Here is a 16,680-nt window from a genome sequence, read left to right as displayed (position 1 = left end):
CTCCGTGGTTGCTATGAATAATGATGTACTTATCTGTGGTTACTATGGATAGTTATGTACTTCTCTGTGTTTGCCATGCATAGATATATACTTCTCTGTGGTTGCTATGGATAGTTATGTACTTCTCTTTGGTTGCTATGGATAGATGTGTACTTCTCTGTGGTTACTGTGAATAATTATGTACTTCTATGTGGTTGCTATGGATAGTTATGTACTTCTCTGTGGTTGCTATGGATAGATATTTACTTCTCTATGGTTGCTATAGTTTCTGTTGGACTTGGTTGCTATGGGTTGTGGCACAGTTGTTGTGTTGCTTCTTTGCTGTAGGTATCGCCGCCTTGCCGTAGCGTTGCTATGGGTTACAGCCCCCTCAGCATGGCCGTAGTGGGGCCTGAGCTGGTTTCTCATTCTCTGGCAGGTTTCAGGCTGGAATTTTCCTGTATTTGTTGCTCAAATAGTTTGTTCTTTTATAAGGAAAAATAAAATGCAGAGAAAACGTTGCGGCGTCCAGAACGGCGTCCCTGTCCAGCAACCACATGGTACATTCCTGCCGCTTCCTCCGCTTTGATTCCTCACTATTATTCTACTCTATATGGTCGGAATAAGAGGCCAAACCTCAGGACTAGCAGAGGGAGACCCCCCCTCCCCCTTAGCCACCTCCATTACAGAACTACAAATCTCAGAATGCCCACCCGGGATCCTTAAAGGGTTATGGAACCACAAGTCCCAGGAGGCTTCACCAGCACTTGGCAGCAGAACAGGGTTTAGCAGCCAAGAGGCAAACAGCTGTGGATTCCCAGAATAGATGAGCGGAGCTGCCTTATGTAACCTGCTAGAGAGGAGGAGTGGAGCAGTGTGCCCTATAGTCCTCTGCTGGGATATAACATGGCTGCTAACAGAGAGCAGTAGCTTATTCCTCATTGCTTGTTTAGTTCTTGGTTTAGAACTTGATGTTTGAAAAATGGGCAAACCTAAGGATTTGAGCAACAAGAACCGAATGTGATGGCTAAACCCTGGGGTCAGAGCATCTCAGGAACGGTCAGTCCTGTGGGGTTTCCCGGTATGTAGTGGTCAGTTGTGTTCAAGGAAAGGTGACCGGTGACTATGGGGACAGGGTCGTGGGGGCCAAGGTAGGACGTTAGGGGTAAGGGCATGTGGCCAAGGTGAGGACAACAGAGGACAGGGTCCCAAGGGACCACAAGTGGTGACCAGGGGCAGGGTCATGGGATCCAAGGGAGGACAATTGGTGACCGGGACAGGGTCGTGGAAGCTGAAGAAAGGACCACTGGTGACTGGGGACAGGTACATGGGGGCCCAAGAATAGACTATTGGTGATTGGGGACAGGGTCATGGAAGGCAAAGGAAGGACAACTGGTGACCGAGGACAGAGTCATGGGGGCTGAGGGAGGACAACCACAGATAGGGTCATGGGGGGCCGTGGGAGGACAACTGGTGAAAGCGCCATAGACCCAAAGGAGAAAAACTGAGGATAGGGTCATGGGAGCTCAAGGAAAGACAAACGGTGACAAAGGACATCATCATGGGATCCAAGGGAGGACGGTTGTGGACAGGTTGATGGTCCCCAAGGGAGGACAAATAGAGATGATGATTTAGGCATGCTTGAGTAGAATCACTCTGTATTTGAATACCAGTGACTGATGACATTGGATGCAGCCCTAGGAAGGGGGATCATGGGGGCCCAAGGCTCATTGGGGGGTGAGGGAAGTAGAGCTGCTGTAGAGCAAACTGTGAAGATAGAAAGGATGGTGCCCCGCAGACCGGTCAGAGCCCAGGTGACCACTGTCCACCCCAATAGTGACTACAATGGGCATCAAAACTGGAGAAGGAATTGAAGACGGTCTGGTCTGATGGGTCTGGTTCTGGCTGGGTGTTTGAGTGTCACTTACCTCAGGGGAGAGATGGCACCAGGATGGTGGGGGCAGTGTGTTGGGCAGTGTACTGCTGGAGACCTTGTGTCCTGGCATCATGTGGATGTTACTGTCACATTTATCACCTACCTAACCATTATACTCACCAAGTCCCCCCCCCTTGGCAGTGGGACCCTTAATGGCAGCAGATAATGCCCTGCGGGCCACACTGTGGACACTTGTTAAAGGGGTTAGCCAGGCTTAACATGGCTGCTTTGGATAACCCACATCCATGACTGTATGACACTAATAAAAAACACCTATAACTCTGTAGACATCGCAGCATCTATTTATATTCCCACCTAATTGTATGAAGTCCTATAAATATCTGACCACATGTGGCTATAGGGTTATAACAAAGTGATTAGTACTAAGGGAATAGTCAACATGTCAACTATAATGTGTTATTCCAGAATGTTCCATTGAGTCACTAGCCGCTCGGTGCGGAGAGTGAGGGTCTCTCAGTAAGGCTCTGGGGTTAGAGCTTTTACCTCAACAATATTAAGAAGTGGGCTGCTCGCTCATTGCAAGTCCTAATCTGCCAGCAGCATTTGCTGTTATGAGCGGGTTGTAAATCTGCTCCTGCCTGGCCTTGATAACACAAAAGACACCGTGCCACCAAATCACTTCTATGTCATTCTCCAGTGACTCATCCCACATAAATATTTACTCATCAGCCCCCATTGTTAATCAGACCCTGGACCAAGATAGAATCTGCGGCCACCAGCAAGATGCCTCCTCCGAAAAATGCATCAAACTGCGATTATGGCTCGGAAACATTGTCACTCCTAGCAGCTGGCAAGATCTCTGTTGGAATCCACCAGAAAAAGGCGAGAAGTCTCTGGTCCATAGTCGTAACTCTTGTGACTACTGAATATATGAAGGATGCACGTAGCGATGTATCACTATTACACGTAGTGATGTATCACTATTACACGTAAAAAATATATCACTATTACACATAGCCATGTATCACTATTACACGTAGCCATGTATCACTATTACACATAGCCGTGTGTCACTATTACACGTAGCCATGTATCACTATTACACGTAACAATGTATCACTATTACATGTAGCCATGTATCACTATTACACATAGCTATGTATCACTATTACATGTAGCCATGTATCACTATTACACGTAGCCATGTATCACTATTACACATAGCCATGTATCACTATTACACGTAACGATGTATCACTATTACACATAGCTATGTATCACTATTACACGTAGCCATGTGTCACTATTACACATAGCTATGTATCACTATTACATGTAGCCATGTATCACTATTACACGTAGCCATGTATCACTATTACACATAGCCATGTATCACTATTACACGTAACGATGTATCACTATTACACATAGCTATGTATCATTATTACACGTAGCCATGTATCACTATTACACGTAGAGATGTATTACTGTTACACGTAGCTATGTATCATTATTACATGTAATGATGTATAACTATTACACGTAGTGATGTATCACTATTACACGTAACGATGTATCACTACTACCATTTTTTTTTTACACATAGCAGTTTATTACTATTACACGTAGCGATGCACGGTCGATGGCTGAGAAGTTTAGATGTGGTGAAAAGACACAATCAACCGATGATCGTTGTCATCAACTGATTGTTGTTTCTATTACCCAGAACGATAATCTGCCGAATCGGCCTGAATTAGCAGATCATCGCTCTGTGTAATAGGACCCTTACTTCAATATGGCAGAAGCCCCCCTCAAATATTCCATATAGAAATTGTCCTCCACTTTTCAGTGTACAAAAGTCCCCCAATTTTCCAAGATGACCACATACCATGGCCTTCTACGCAGCAAATAGCCCTTTGGATTTTCTTAGATATTTTCCAGTTGAAGTTAATTGGTGGGGAGACAATTGTTCTGTAAATGATCAGTGATGACATCATCATTGGGTCATATACCTTCGTTCAGCAGAATCCAAGTAATAGATCCAATCATGACTGCGGCAGCTGTGGATATAAAAAAAATTAAAACACTGTGAAAGTCGAATGTTTTTAACTTTTTTTTCCAGTTTTTACGCCAAACCCGTTAATGCGCCTGATCAGAGTAAAAACAACAAACGGGCGACTGATAAATACGACGATCAAACAGCCTCTCCTCAATTACAAGCCTCTCAATTAGGTACGAGCTGCAGAGAGCCGCAATACGTGGACCTTTTAATTGTATTGAAAGGTACAAGCGATCATCAAAAGCTCATATTAAAAGAAGGAATCATTAGAGCCGCTGTCTCTCTTACACACCATGAGAAGAAAACGGCGAGGCAGACTTGGTCTATAGCATCGATCGGCAACCAACAAAGGATTCATCTGCTGATGAGACACTAATCGATAGGAGCAGTCTGAGAGAGTGCACGCTGAGATGTCAGCAGAGGAATCAATTGTCAAGCAGTCACTTGGGGAAAACATGGTCTGTCTGGAGGGCCGAACCACACAAAGGTCAACGACTGAGAACGGGCTCTGTGCCGACCCGGCTCGCCCTGGCCATAGCTTTTCATAAATAGAGCAATGCTGTGGCCTACTTAACTGTGAATACACAACAAAGTGCTAGAGTCTGAGCATTAAACTGCATGATCTCCTATTGGTCTTGAGGCCTGTGTACCTGTATACGAGAATACAGAATCCACTGGAGACATTTACAGCCATAGATGGAGACCTTAAAGAGTGCAGATCCAACCACAAAAAATGTCTTCTGCCGCTCCAACACATGAAATTGCCCAAACATTCCAGCTCTTTATCTGGGATGGTTGAGAGAGGTATTTAAGAATAATGAAAACATACAAAATTTATTAACAAGTTTGAACCTACATGATTCCCGTATATTGATGGGCAAGACACCTCCCTAGTCTGCAGGCTGCCGATCTTTCCACTTCCCGCTTGTTTTTTATACTTCGTAAAAAAAAAATTGTAAGGTGCCCTAATGGTTAAAGAAAACTTTAAAAATGCCCAGACATTACACATTTTCAAGTTGTCAGATCGCTCTCTTCTGACCTTTCATACACATGGATGTCTGGCATGGTTAAGCGTTCCTATGTCTCCTATGGGGAGAGAAGTTGTAACGTTGGGTAAAGTGCCCTTGGCTCCCTTAGGGTGGTATTACACGGAACGATTATCGTTGGAAAAATCGTTAAATCGTTCTGATTTGAACGATAATCATTTCGTGTAATAGCAGGCAACGATTAAACCAGTGATTTTCAACCAGCGTGCCATGGCACTCTAGTGTGCCGCGACACATGGTCGGGTGTGCCGCGGGGGAAAGTTCCCCAAACTATGGTGCCACTGTGAAACAGGAGAAAACAATGGGGGAGAGAAACCTGGGGATGGGGAAGAAACAGGGGAGAGAAGCAGGGGGGAGAGAAACAGCGGAGAGAAGCAGGGGGAGAGAAGTTTGGTGGAGAGAAGTTTGGTGGAGAGAAGCACAGGAGAGAAGCACGGGGGATAGAAGCACCGGAGAGAAGCACGGGGGAGAGAAGCACAGGAGAGAAGCAGGGGGGAGAAGTATGGTGGAGAGAAGCACAGGAGAGAAGCAGGGGGGAGAAGTATGGTGGAGAGAAGCATGGGGGAGAGAAGCATGGGGGAGAGAAGCACAGGAGAGAAGCAGGGGGGAGAAGTATGGTGGAGAGAAGCACAGGAGAGAAGCACAGGGGGGAGAAGAAAACAGGCCCAGGTTTCACACTGAGTGAGTTTAAATACATTTAGAATCTATATTATTAACTATATGTATAATATGTACTGTTTTAGTGGCATTTTGGTTGGTGGTGTGCCCCGGGATTTTTTAAGTATAAAAAGTGTGCCGCAGCTCAAAAAAGGTTGAAAATCACTGGATTAAACGACCAATGAGAAATCGTTGATCGTTTAATAGGATCCGGACCTATTTTTATTGTTTGATCGTTCGCTCATCGTTCGGTGGAATAAGAATTCACAGCTGAAACGTACGCAATAGCGATGACTAAACGACCGCAAGAACGATCATAAATAACGATCATTGTTTCGTGTACTTGGGCGAACGATTTCGGGTTGTTTGCCTTAGCGGTCGTTTAGATCGTTTATCGTTAATCGTTGGAAAATTGCTTGGTGTAATAGTACCCTTAGACTTTACCCAAGTGTAGCTTCATCCTATGGACTCCTTTTAGCATGAAGAATCTGTAACAACCCAAAGGGTTAAAATCTCCTCAAACCCGATGATACAGGTCACCAAGATGACACAGGGCGAGGGCGATGTTCTTGAGGTTTACCACCCGTCCTGGAAAATTTTAGCTTTGCTACTTCCTTTATTTTCGGAATGAAACTTCATTTTTAGCCAAAAAAGATGGCTTTGTGTAAATTTACCGAAAAAGGGACGGAAGAGAGGAGCTAAAGGTGCCAAGCTGGTGCCAAGCTGGCATTTCCACCTTTGGCTTCCCTTCTCCCCTCCTTCCCACCATTACCATTACCACCAGGACTGGTAACTCTATATGTCCCAGCAGTATCTTCGGGAGATCATCTGGCGGCTGAATAGATCTCATGTCTGTCGTCCTTTGTAGAAGTGCAACATTATATATAGACAAATGGACAGATGGGTCTATGAATTGAAGCCTCAAGGATCGGAGACGTTTCAAGGCTTTCTGAAACGTTAGCTGTGCTCCAGGGTCAACATTTGCTTCCCGTTAAAGTTTCCTATGTAAAACCCTATTATTATTATTGTTATCATCATTATTATTATTGTTATTTTCTGGACCCGGGTTAGCTTCTCTGCTTTAATTATACGGCGCTCACAAACTTGTCCAAAGGCCCTGGGCTTCGACGCTTTAGATCTAATGACATCTGGGCATTTCCGCTGCAATGATCTAAGCTTGTCTCGAAAAATCAAAGTGTCTGCTGTGTGACTGATATATCATCCCTGTCGTCTGCAGCGCTGCACTGTTTCCATGTCATCAATTGCCTTACTTCTTTTTTTTTTTTGTTCTTTTTTTGTTGTTGTTGTTCCAGTGGCCAAGAACCCAGAGCTGGGATGATTTTTGTTTTCTTTTTGTCATTTTTTTTTCTTTTTGGCATGCTTGCTTTTCCAGGCAGAAAATTTTCTTGTCCCCAGATGGTAAAGAACAGTCAATTACGAGTTGTGTTTTCCAGCTGCAGTGAGGTTTGTAGCCCACTCCTTACACGTTGCTTTATAAAGACGGCTTGGAAGCCGAGAAGAAAAAAAAAAAACAATCGCTTTCTCCGCAAATTAATATTTTCACTAAAATTTTCCAAATCTAAAACACCTGAGATCCTAATGCTGCAAGGACACAAAATAAAAAAAAGTCCGGCCTGGTTACCGTTTGGAATTGACAATGGACGCCGAACCTCTCCTCAAATTTTTGAAAAATTTTAAACCGTGACAAATCCTAAATTTACAAAGGGATTGAAACAATGTTGAGACATGTTATCAACCAACAGAACATCTTCTGTGACATCATGTGGCATCAACGTGTAGTCAGTGAAACTCTGTTGCTAAGACCCCCTAGTGCCTGGGTAATTGTTTAAGGGGGTGCAGCAGTCTCTAATTGTTGGGGGTCTCAGGGGACACCAGCAGAAATAGTGAGTGCAGCTCTGGAGCATAATACAGGATGTAACTCAGGATCAGTAATGTATGTACACAGTGACCCCCCAGCAGAAATAGTGAGTGCAGCTCTGGAGCATAATACAGGATGTAACTCAGGATCAGTAATGTATGTACACAGTGACCCCCCAGCAGAATAGTGAGTGCAGCTCTGGAGTATAATACAGGATGTAACTCAGGATCAGTAATGTAATGTATGTACACAGTGACCCCACCAGCAGAATAGTGAGTGCAGCTCTGGGGTTTAATACAGGATGTAACTCAGGATCAGTAATGTAATATATGTACACAGTGACCCCACCAGCAGAATAGTGAGTGCAGCTCTGGGGTATAATACAGGATGTAACTCAGGATCAGTAATGTAATATATGTACACAGTGACCCCACCAGCAGAATAGTGAGTGCAGCTCTGGAGTATAATACAGGATGTAACTCAGGATCAGTAATGTAATATATGTACACAGTGACCCCACCAGCAGAATAGTGAGTGCAGCTCTGGAGTATAATACAGGATGTAACTCAGGATCAGTAATGTAATGTATGTACACAGTGACCCCACCAGCAGAATAGGGAGTGCAGCTCTGGAGTATAATACAGGATGTAACTCAGGATCAGTAATGTAATGTATGTACTCAGTGACTCCACCAGCAGAATAGTGATTGGAATATAATACAGGTGCCATGATCTGTTGAGTTCTGACAGATTTAACAGTCTAAATGTTGTGTTAATTTATACAGGTACATAAAAAAATGTCCTGATCAATGTCTGCCACTGCCACCACCCACCTCCTACACTTGGCACCTGCTAAACCTTTCATGTTCCCCTCTTCCTCCCCTGAAAACCAAGACTCATCCTCTCCATCCCTAATCAGTCATTGTGGCGGCCCTGTGCCTCGTCATATCTTTGTCTCATGTTCTAGAACATCTAAATAAGTCATTTGTTCTGAACAAACAACAGCGGCTCCAGGAATCGGGGACAGTTGGTGCTCGGATCTAATTAGAACCAATTATCCACATTGAAATCTTCTCTTAATGTTAAAATATACAAAATTTTCTCTCAGAAACGGTGGGGTCGCTGTTGTACACTCCGAGCTACGCCGGCCATGAGGTCACGCAACAGTCTAGCACAAGAACATAGCTTCAGGCCTACAGAAACTGATTTCGCCATTGTTTTAGCCATAAATGTGCTTTTGTAAGGTGCGTTCGGACAATTGCCAAGCACGTCATATGTAATTATACCCCCAATGGAGTCTATTCATTTTGTATGTATGGCGGCAAATATTACTGACCTGTAGGAATGTCCTGTGCGGCTATATGGTTGGTGCATCAGTGGAGGGTGTAATGCTACATCAGAGACATATAGATATACAGTATAGGCCCGTATCAGACTATGAACATGTAATATAACCCAGTGCATGAGGCTTGATAGTTACGCTACGTGCATGTTTGCTAGACTGGCCGTCAGTGACATCATTGCTTGCATCTCCGCACCGCTGGTCTGGGAGCGAGACAGGCTCCCTACCTGAAAATGACTTCCTATTATTAGCCGCTCAGTTACCAGGGCTTATGTAAGACAATTGCACCTCTGTTTGTGAACAGAGACATGATTCATGATACTTGTAGTAACCGTGAGCACCTCGCAACGAGACAGAAACCAAACTCAGACAAAGACCAGGGAAATCAATGCTGTCTGAGCAAAAGCACCTATATAGCACCAAACATGTCCAGTATTACAACTCCTTTGATGTGATTCGGGCCTAGCTGCAATACCACAATCAGCCTGTGGACAGGTTTGGTGCTGCTTGTAAGAAAGCAGCCATGTTTTACTAATGGTCTGGGCACAGTACTGGTAAAAGCTGATCGGTCCTTGGTTTTCTCGGATTCCTTACAGGAAATGCATTCAGCGTCATACTGGGCACCATCTCCAACTGGTTGGATACTGTATCTCTATCTTGCATCCATTGTCTTCCATCTCCATCTGATCAAGCTGTATACATCCAGGGATGGGTCAAAGATGACACTGCTAGATGACTATGGCCAGTTTGATATATACCAAGTCAGTTTCAGACACAGTCATCTTCTTATGGACCTCCTGGGCCCGGTTCTGGCATTGAACCATTGTTGTGTCCATATTGGGGCCTATGAAGGAAACTTTTATAAGTAATTTCTTCTGTGGGATAAATAAAAGTAGATGTTTCTTTTCTTTCTACATATCATTGTATTATATGATTTATTACCTGTTTATTTATTGTATATAGTGTATTGGGCTTTGCTGAGACCTCGGCTTAATGTTATAGGCCTGAAGCCCAAGGTCGCACTACTGATAGCGATATGTCACCTTCTAAAGCAGTGTTATCATGAAGACCTTGTATAGATCTAGATCACCATCCACATCAATATTTACATGAAGCCATTCAGGATATAGATCTTGATGTAGATGGTGGTGACTACATGTCCCTATCCAATCGTTATAGATACCTTGTTGCTATGGAGAACCTTTGTAGATTGGAATTACCATCTACATCAGTATCTACAGTATATCTTGCCTGGCTTGGCAAGTGGCGGTTGTGTGTGATTATAATGATCTCGGTCAAGTGTGTCATGGAGAACTTATATACATCTAAACCACCATCCACATCAATGTTCACACACAACTGTGAGTAGTTAAGCCAGGCAGGATGTCGATTTTGATATGGACGGTTTTCTGGGTTCATACAAGGTCTCTATGACAACACATCAGCTAACAGGGATCAGAAGGGGACGCAAAGTCACCAGAGTCTTGCAGTAGTGAAGCCTTAGGCTTCAGGCCTAGAACTTCAATCTCTGATAGACCAGAAATAAGATAATATTGATCAGTTTTCTAATTTTTAAAAAGTTTTTTTTGATCCTCTTTTTGTTTTTATATCTCCGGTATAATAGCAATTACAAATAAACTGTAGGCATTTTGGACATGGCTTTGATTTAGCTGTTTGTCTATAGACTGCGGCACTGTTCACATCATCATGGCTTACAACAGAAGCCATAAAACTGATCCAAATCCAGAATGTGGTGATGCTTGACAAACCCCATAACCCAGTATTACTGTCTGTCAATGGAGCCATAACCTCTAAACGTGAACATAGCCTATGAATTATAATGGTAAGGTGGCCATAAGTCTCACCATAATGTTCTTCTTGTCTCCACAGCCTCTATGCTGCCTCTCTCCCTTCCATTCCCAAATGATTATCTGCACTAAACCAGAGACCTGGAGTGAGCTACCTGAGGAGTGACGCCGTTCTCTTCCTACTGTAAGTAAGACCTTGATACACTATGGGGGAGATTTATTAAACATGGTGAAAAGTGAAACAGGCCCTTTTGCCCTTAGCAACCAATCGGATTCCACCTTTCATTCCTCACAGACTCTTTGGAAAATGAAAGGTGGAATCTGATTGGTTGCTAGGGGCTAACTGAGCCAGATTCACTTTACACCATGTCTGATAAATCTCCCTCTATGTGTGTATATATACACATTTACCCTCAGAACACCTTCACACACAGCAGATCCGTAGCGGATTTCACCCTACGAATTCGCAGCAAAATCCACTGCGGGTCCATTGCCTATTCATCCCAATGAGAATACATACTCGCTGCGGGATTGACATCCCGCTACGTGTGTGTAAGTTAACCCCCTGCGGCCGGAGCATACATCACCTCCTCCTCGCTCCGGCTTGCTTCGGGGGTTCTCGCCGCTGCTTGTCCCGCTCAGTCAATCAGTGCATTGTCCCCCTGCAGCCACTGATTGGCTAAGTGGGACGTCCAGCAGAGAACCCCCAAACACGCCGGAGCGAGGAGGAGGTGATGTATGCTCCGGCCAGCGGGCTTTAACTTACATACACGCAGTGGGATGTCAGTGTGAATTCGCAGTTTGAAATTTGCTGCGGATCCGCTGTGTGTGAAGGTAACCTCAAGGTGAGTTCATACTCGCCTACCATGAACCAACCACCAGACTGATGATCCAAGCTGACAATTCATGGGGTCAGGCTGCAGATCTTGAAATGAAATGCAGGGCTCTGGTGGTCCCAAACTTCTGACATGGTACAGAGACACAACTCCCCCTCCCCATCCCCCAGCTATGAATGGTCAGAAAAAAATGGAAGTGAGTCTAGTTCCTGACCCTATATAAAGTTACATCCCCCACTACTTGTGTGCACAGGATATTGCCATGGATTGTAGGATTGTACATTAAAATACAGGACATACCTGCAGCTCTTCCCCATCCTAAGAGTGTCAAGTCCTTGAGAAATGAGGACAGTCTCTGGTGCAGTGCGTCTCCCTGATAAACATCATGTCCATTACAGAACAATCAGCAATGTATGGGCTAATTAGATTCTTATTTTAGGACACCCTTATCTGCGCTCCGAACTATATCTCAATGAGCTCCAAGTTTCCTTGTGTATTATCAGTGCCCTGGTTACATTACATAGCGCCACAGCCCTAGTTTTAAAGCTATGTAAAGTATGTTCCGCTATATATATGTGACAAATAACTACCATATGATGTATATACCACAGCCAACCAGACATTCTACCCCCTATGGGCAAAAAATAACCACTGTAATATTTTCCCTATATACCATTATATAACTGCTATAATACTGTTCCTATATACAAGAATATAACTGCTATAATCCAATCAAGGAGTATGGGTGGGGGAGCACTACGGATGTCTCAGGCGCACCTGGGCTTTCAGGTAAGCAGGTCGAAGTACATGAAATGTAATGTGATAAGCAGTGCTAAAGGTGGTGCTCCAATGAGTGAAACAGATGCAACAATGTAGATACGAAGAACGGGCACTCACCATTCAGTAGCTGTGTCACTTTAATCGAAATGCATATTCATGGAGTTGCAGGGAGGGGAGGTGGAAGAGCAGGCACGCTCTCACTGATCGACAACGCACGTTTCACGCTAACTAGCGCATCATCCGGTCGAGATCGGATGATGTGCTAGTTAGCATGAAACGTGCGTTATAACTGCTACAATACTGCTCCTATATACAGGAATATAACTACTATAATACTGCTCCTATATACAAGAATATAACTGCTATAATACTGCTCCTATATACAAGAATATAACTACTATAATACTGCCCCCTATATACAAGAATATAACTACTATAATACTGCTCCTATATACAAGAATATAACTACTATAATACTGCCCCCTATATACAAGAATATAACTACTATAATACTGCTCCTATATACAAGAATATAACTACTATAATACTGCTCCTATAATACAGCGATATATACTACTATAATACTACTTTTACTGTATTGTTTCCTGCTGTGAAGATATATGGTTTGTTAATGTCTGAGGTTTAGTCAATGCTTTTACGTCTTTTCTCATATTGAGACCCCAAGACTGATAAAACACAGAAAGTGAGCACAGCTTTGTGGAGAAGATACACAGATTACGGGGCAGCTTGCAGGATCTCCATTTCTCCATTCTATACAAGACAATCTTCTGCACCACGTATTTGTGGCGGTATTAAGAAAATGAATTCTTTTTACCGAAAGGTCAGTGAAGATTGTCAGCTCCTCCGAGTGTAGAGAGACTTCTCAGCTGTGCGGTCTCATTGATTGAAGGAGATTGAAAAAGCTTGGCTGCCAGGAGTCAAATCCTCAAGGAGAGTGGTCGGCAGAAAGGCTCTGTGCTCCTATGGGACTTGTTGTCCATCCCATGGCGCTGATTTATAACCGGACCCATCTGCTGCCATCTTATTTTACATACATATAGATTAGGTGGTTGCTGTAATACATATATTATGAGAGTCATGGTGTATGGATTAAATCTTTAAGATGTCTCTTAAAATAAGGCTCAAAAATTAGCTTCTCGTCATCGCCATGTCCCACCTAACTTGTCATCAACGAGGCCCAATCTATAGGGGTGTACACTAGAGATGAACGAACCTCGAGCATGCTCGAGTCCATCCGAACCCGAGCGTTCGGCATTTGATTAGCGGTGGCTGCTGAACTTGGATAAAGCTCTAAGGTTGTCTGGAAAACATGGATACAGCCAATGACTATATCCATGATTTCCACATAGCCTTAGGGCTTTATCCAACTTCAGCAGCCTCCGCTAATCAAATGCTGAAAGTTCGGGTTCGGATGGACTCCAGCATGCTCGAGGTTCGCTCATCTCTAGTGTACACACATATGCCATATGCCTTTCCTTCCCTGTGTTTCCCATGATGAACGGGGAGGTTTCAAGGAATGCCTGTTTTCTACAGAACACCCCAAAGACCCCAAGTGACATCTAAGATGGATCCATGTTACAGTACTATGTGGACAGCTTAGAGGACTAATTTTGGCCTACAGCATAATATTTGGGCACTATATGTCGGTATTACACGCGGTATAGAAATAGGCGCAGGTTTGTGTGCCAGACGCACCACATGTGTTATATGCTGACCCCCTTCCAATGAGGGGGTGTGCCTTTACCTGAAATGGGTGTGGCTTAAAATGTGACCTGTTCCTAAATGGATTTATCAATCCTCCCTAGTGACTGTGACGGCTGAGCGTTATCACATTGCTCTGTGTAATAGTGGGGGATCCCAAAGACAAGCCAGGGTGACACCGGGGGAACGTGGACAGGTGCATTATTATTTTTTCTGTTGTGCCCTTTAAGGCAACTGCTACATGGACATCACTAATGATACAAATACATCTCTGGTATACATTTTTAAGCTGCCTGCTAGGCTCTGTAAGAGAGCGCCGACCTAGCGGATCTGCGTTTGCTTACCCTGATCATCAGGCCGTATAATACGGCCCTTAGACAGGCCTCATAGTGTCTAAAGATAGCAGACAATGGAGGATGGAACTGTTGCCCTTATCCATGTGCACATCACTCCCTGCTCTACCTCCCTTCTCACAGAATAAAAACTGCCCCTTCCATCCTCTCCTCCTCTCCCCCTTTCCCTTCCACTCCTCTTCTTAACCCTCCTCCTCTCCTCAGATAACCTCTCCTCCTCTTTCCTCTTCTCCTCTCCTCTCCCCACCCCTCCCCTCCTCTCCCCATCCCATCCCTCCCCTCCTCTCCCCACCCCTCTTCTCCTCTCTACTCCACACCCCTCCACCCCACCCCTCCACCCCACCCCTCCACTCCCCACCCCTCCTCTCCTCACCCCACCCCTCCTCTCCTCACCCCTCCTCTCCTCACCCCTCCTCTCCTCTTCCCCTTCCCCTCCTCCTTTTCCCCCATTCCCTTCCTCCAATCTCCTTTCCCCCATCCCCTTCTCTCCCCCTTCACCCACTCTTCCTTTCTCACCTCTTCCTCCCTTCTTCTCCACCCTCTTTCCCCTCCTCTCCCCTACCCGCCTTTTTCCCTCCTCTAACCTCATCTCCTATTCCCTTCCTCTCCCCATCTCCCCCTCTCCCCTCCTCTGATCTTATCTTTTCTCCCCTCCTTTCTTCTCTTCTCCCCATCTCCCCTCTTCCCTCCTCTGCTTTACTCTCATCTCCTCTCCTCTTCTCTTCTCTTCTCTTCTTGGAAGGGAGGGGTGGGCAGAGGGTTAAAGGGAACCTGTCATTGCCAACTGCAGTCCAATCTGGGCTCCAAAGTAGGAGCAGCGGAGCATATTGACATAGAGTTTGGGAAAAGAATACAGAGAAATAGTAACTTTTTTATCAAAACCTCTGCTGATTCCTTCCTTAGGAGTCTAGTGAGTGAACTTTATCAGTGATTGCTTACCATCTCTACAGTCTTATAGAGAGACAGCTGTCAGTCACTGTTCAGGACCACCCATTGGACTTCTAGGCTCAGAATCGACAAAGTTTTCCACTGATTCTTTTCTCAGAAAAGTGTATATGAATCTGCCGAGCTCCTTCCACTCTATAACATGGCGCTCACACATTGGACTAAAAATCCACATGACTATGGCGCTTTGTGCTTTTGTGAGACTCCTGCAATGGAATTGGTGTAACCATCCTTACTGCCTTGTGATATATACAGGATGGCACAGTGGTTTGCACTGCCTCCTTGGGCTCCTGGGTCTGGATAGGACGAGGGTAACATCAGCATTAGAGTTTGTATCCTCTCCCCGTGTTCTCTTAGATTTCCCACGGGTTTTCCTCCCACTCAGGCAGCATTTCGGTTAATTGGCTTTCTGTGAGATTTTCTTTCATGTATACTGAAAAATAAGATTGTGAGCTCTGCTGCCGAGTACAGTGGTGCCGTATATGTAACACATAGTAAATAGAGACACAGAAATAATTATATGGGAAAATATCGAATAATTACCTATACATGTCGCGGGTCTCACCGCGGGCGGCGGCGCCGTTCCTGTCTCATGTCAATTAGCTAATTAACAGCATTGTGTGTCACTCCTCCACCCCGTCGATGAATAATTGCACACCTTATCATAAGACTAATTATTAGAACAATGGGCAGTGCTTTTTATAGTAAGATCCTGGACCGGCGGAGGCTCAGCGTCAGCCGCGCTCATGATTTTTGGGGTGTAAAATTCATTCTTGGTGAGACCTTTGTCTGCTCTCCGGTGCACAATAGATAATTCTCTGTCTAATGGCAGAAGAAGCCGAGGTTATCTGTAACATATTCTAAAAATTCCTTTTCCCAAACATCAAGTCCGTTCCCCTCAAAGGGTCCTTTGTCTCTTCACAGGAAGAAACGCAGGACAGCTGAAAACCAGAAGGCGTCTGTGGAGAATGAGATTACTCAGCCGAGGGAAGGCAGCGCCAAGCCGGGCCAGCCCTGCCAGAACTTTGTAGCTGTTCTGTTGCGGTGCCCAGCCATATCCACTCAACACATACAGACATCAAGCAACCAATCAGCACGTGTGCACACACAAACAGAGTCGTCTGATTGTGAGTACTTACAGCGCCCTGCGGCAGCGAGCCAAGACCCTTATATAATGAGCCGGCGCCAGGTCATTCCAGGCAATGGAGCGTGCCAGTGGTCATATAGAGCGCTTTCCATGCACCCCCATGAAACACCACAATGGTTGGGGTTGGCACACTGGTGCCATTGCCAGCTGAGCCTCTGATAATCCCATGGTATAGAGACCCGAGGGGGAAGAACGTTTATCATGCCCGCCATCCTTGGCCGGAAGATTGTG

The 16,680-nt window shown here is 44.8% G+C and overlaps 1 protein-coding gene across 12 annotated transcripts in view; it reads left to right on the top strand.

The window, feature by feature from the left end:
- Positions 1–16,680, top strand: part of ZBTB20 (zinc finger and BTB domain containing 20) — a 683,935-nt gene that overhangs the window by 644,067 nt on the left and 23,188 nt on the right. For 10 of the 12 annotated variants that reach the window (XM_069945739.1, XM_069945732.1, XM_069945735.1 and 7 more), the window contains one exon: positions 10,749–10,850. The gene's annotated coding sequence lies outside the window, so the exon portion shown is untranslated. Of the gene's footprint in view, positions 1–10,748; positions 10,851–16,226; positions 16,430–16,680 lie in introns of those variants that run through there. The other 2 variants (XR_011358869.1, XM_069945743.1) reach the window with 2 other exon arrangements.

This window comes from Dendropsophus ebraccatus, chromosome 11 (genome assembly GCF_027789765.1).
Source record: "Dendropsophus ebraccatus isolate aDenEbr1 chromosome 11, aDenEbr1.pat, whole genome shotgun sequence".
NCBI classification, from domain to species: domain Eukaryota; kingdom Metazoa; phylum Chordata; class Amphibia; order Anura; family Hylidae; genus Dendropsophus; species Dendropsophus ebraccatus.
The sequence above is the reverse complement of the archived record's forward strand: the minus strand, read 5'-3'. Positions and strand labels throughout refer to the sequence as shown.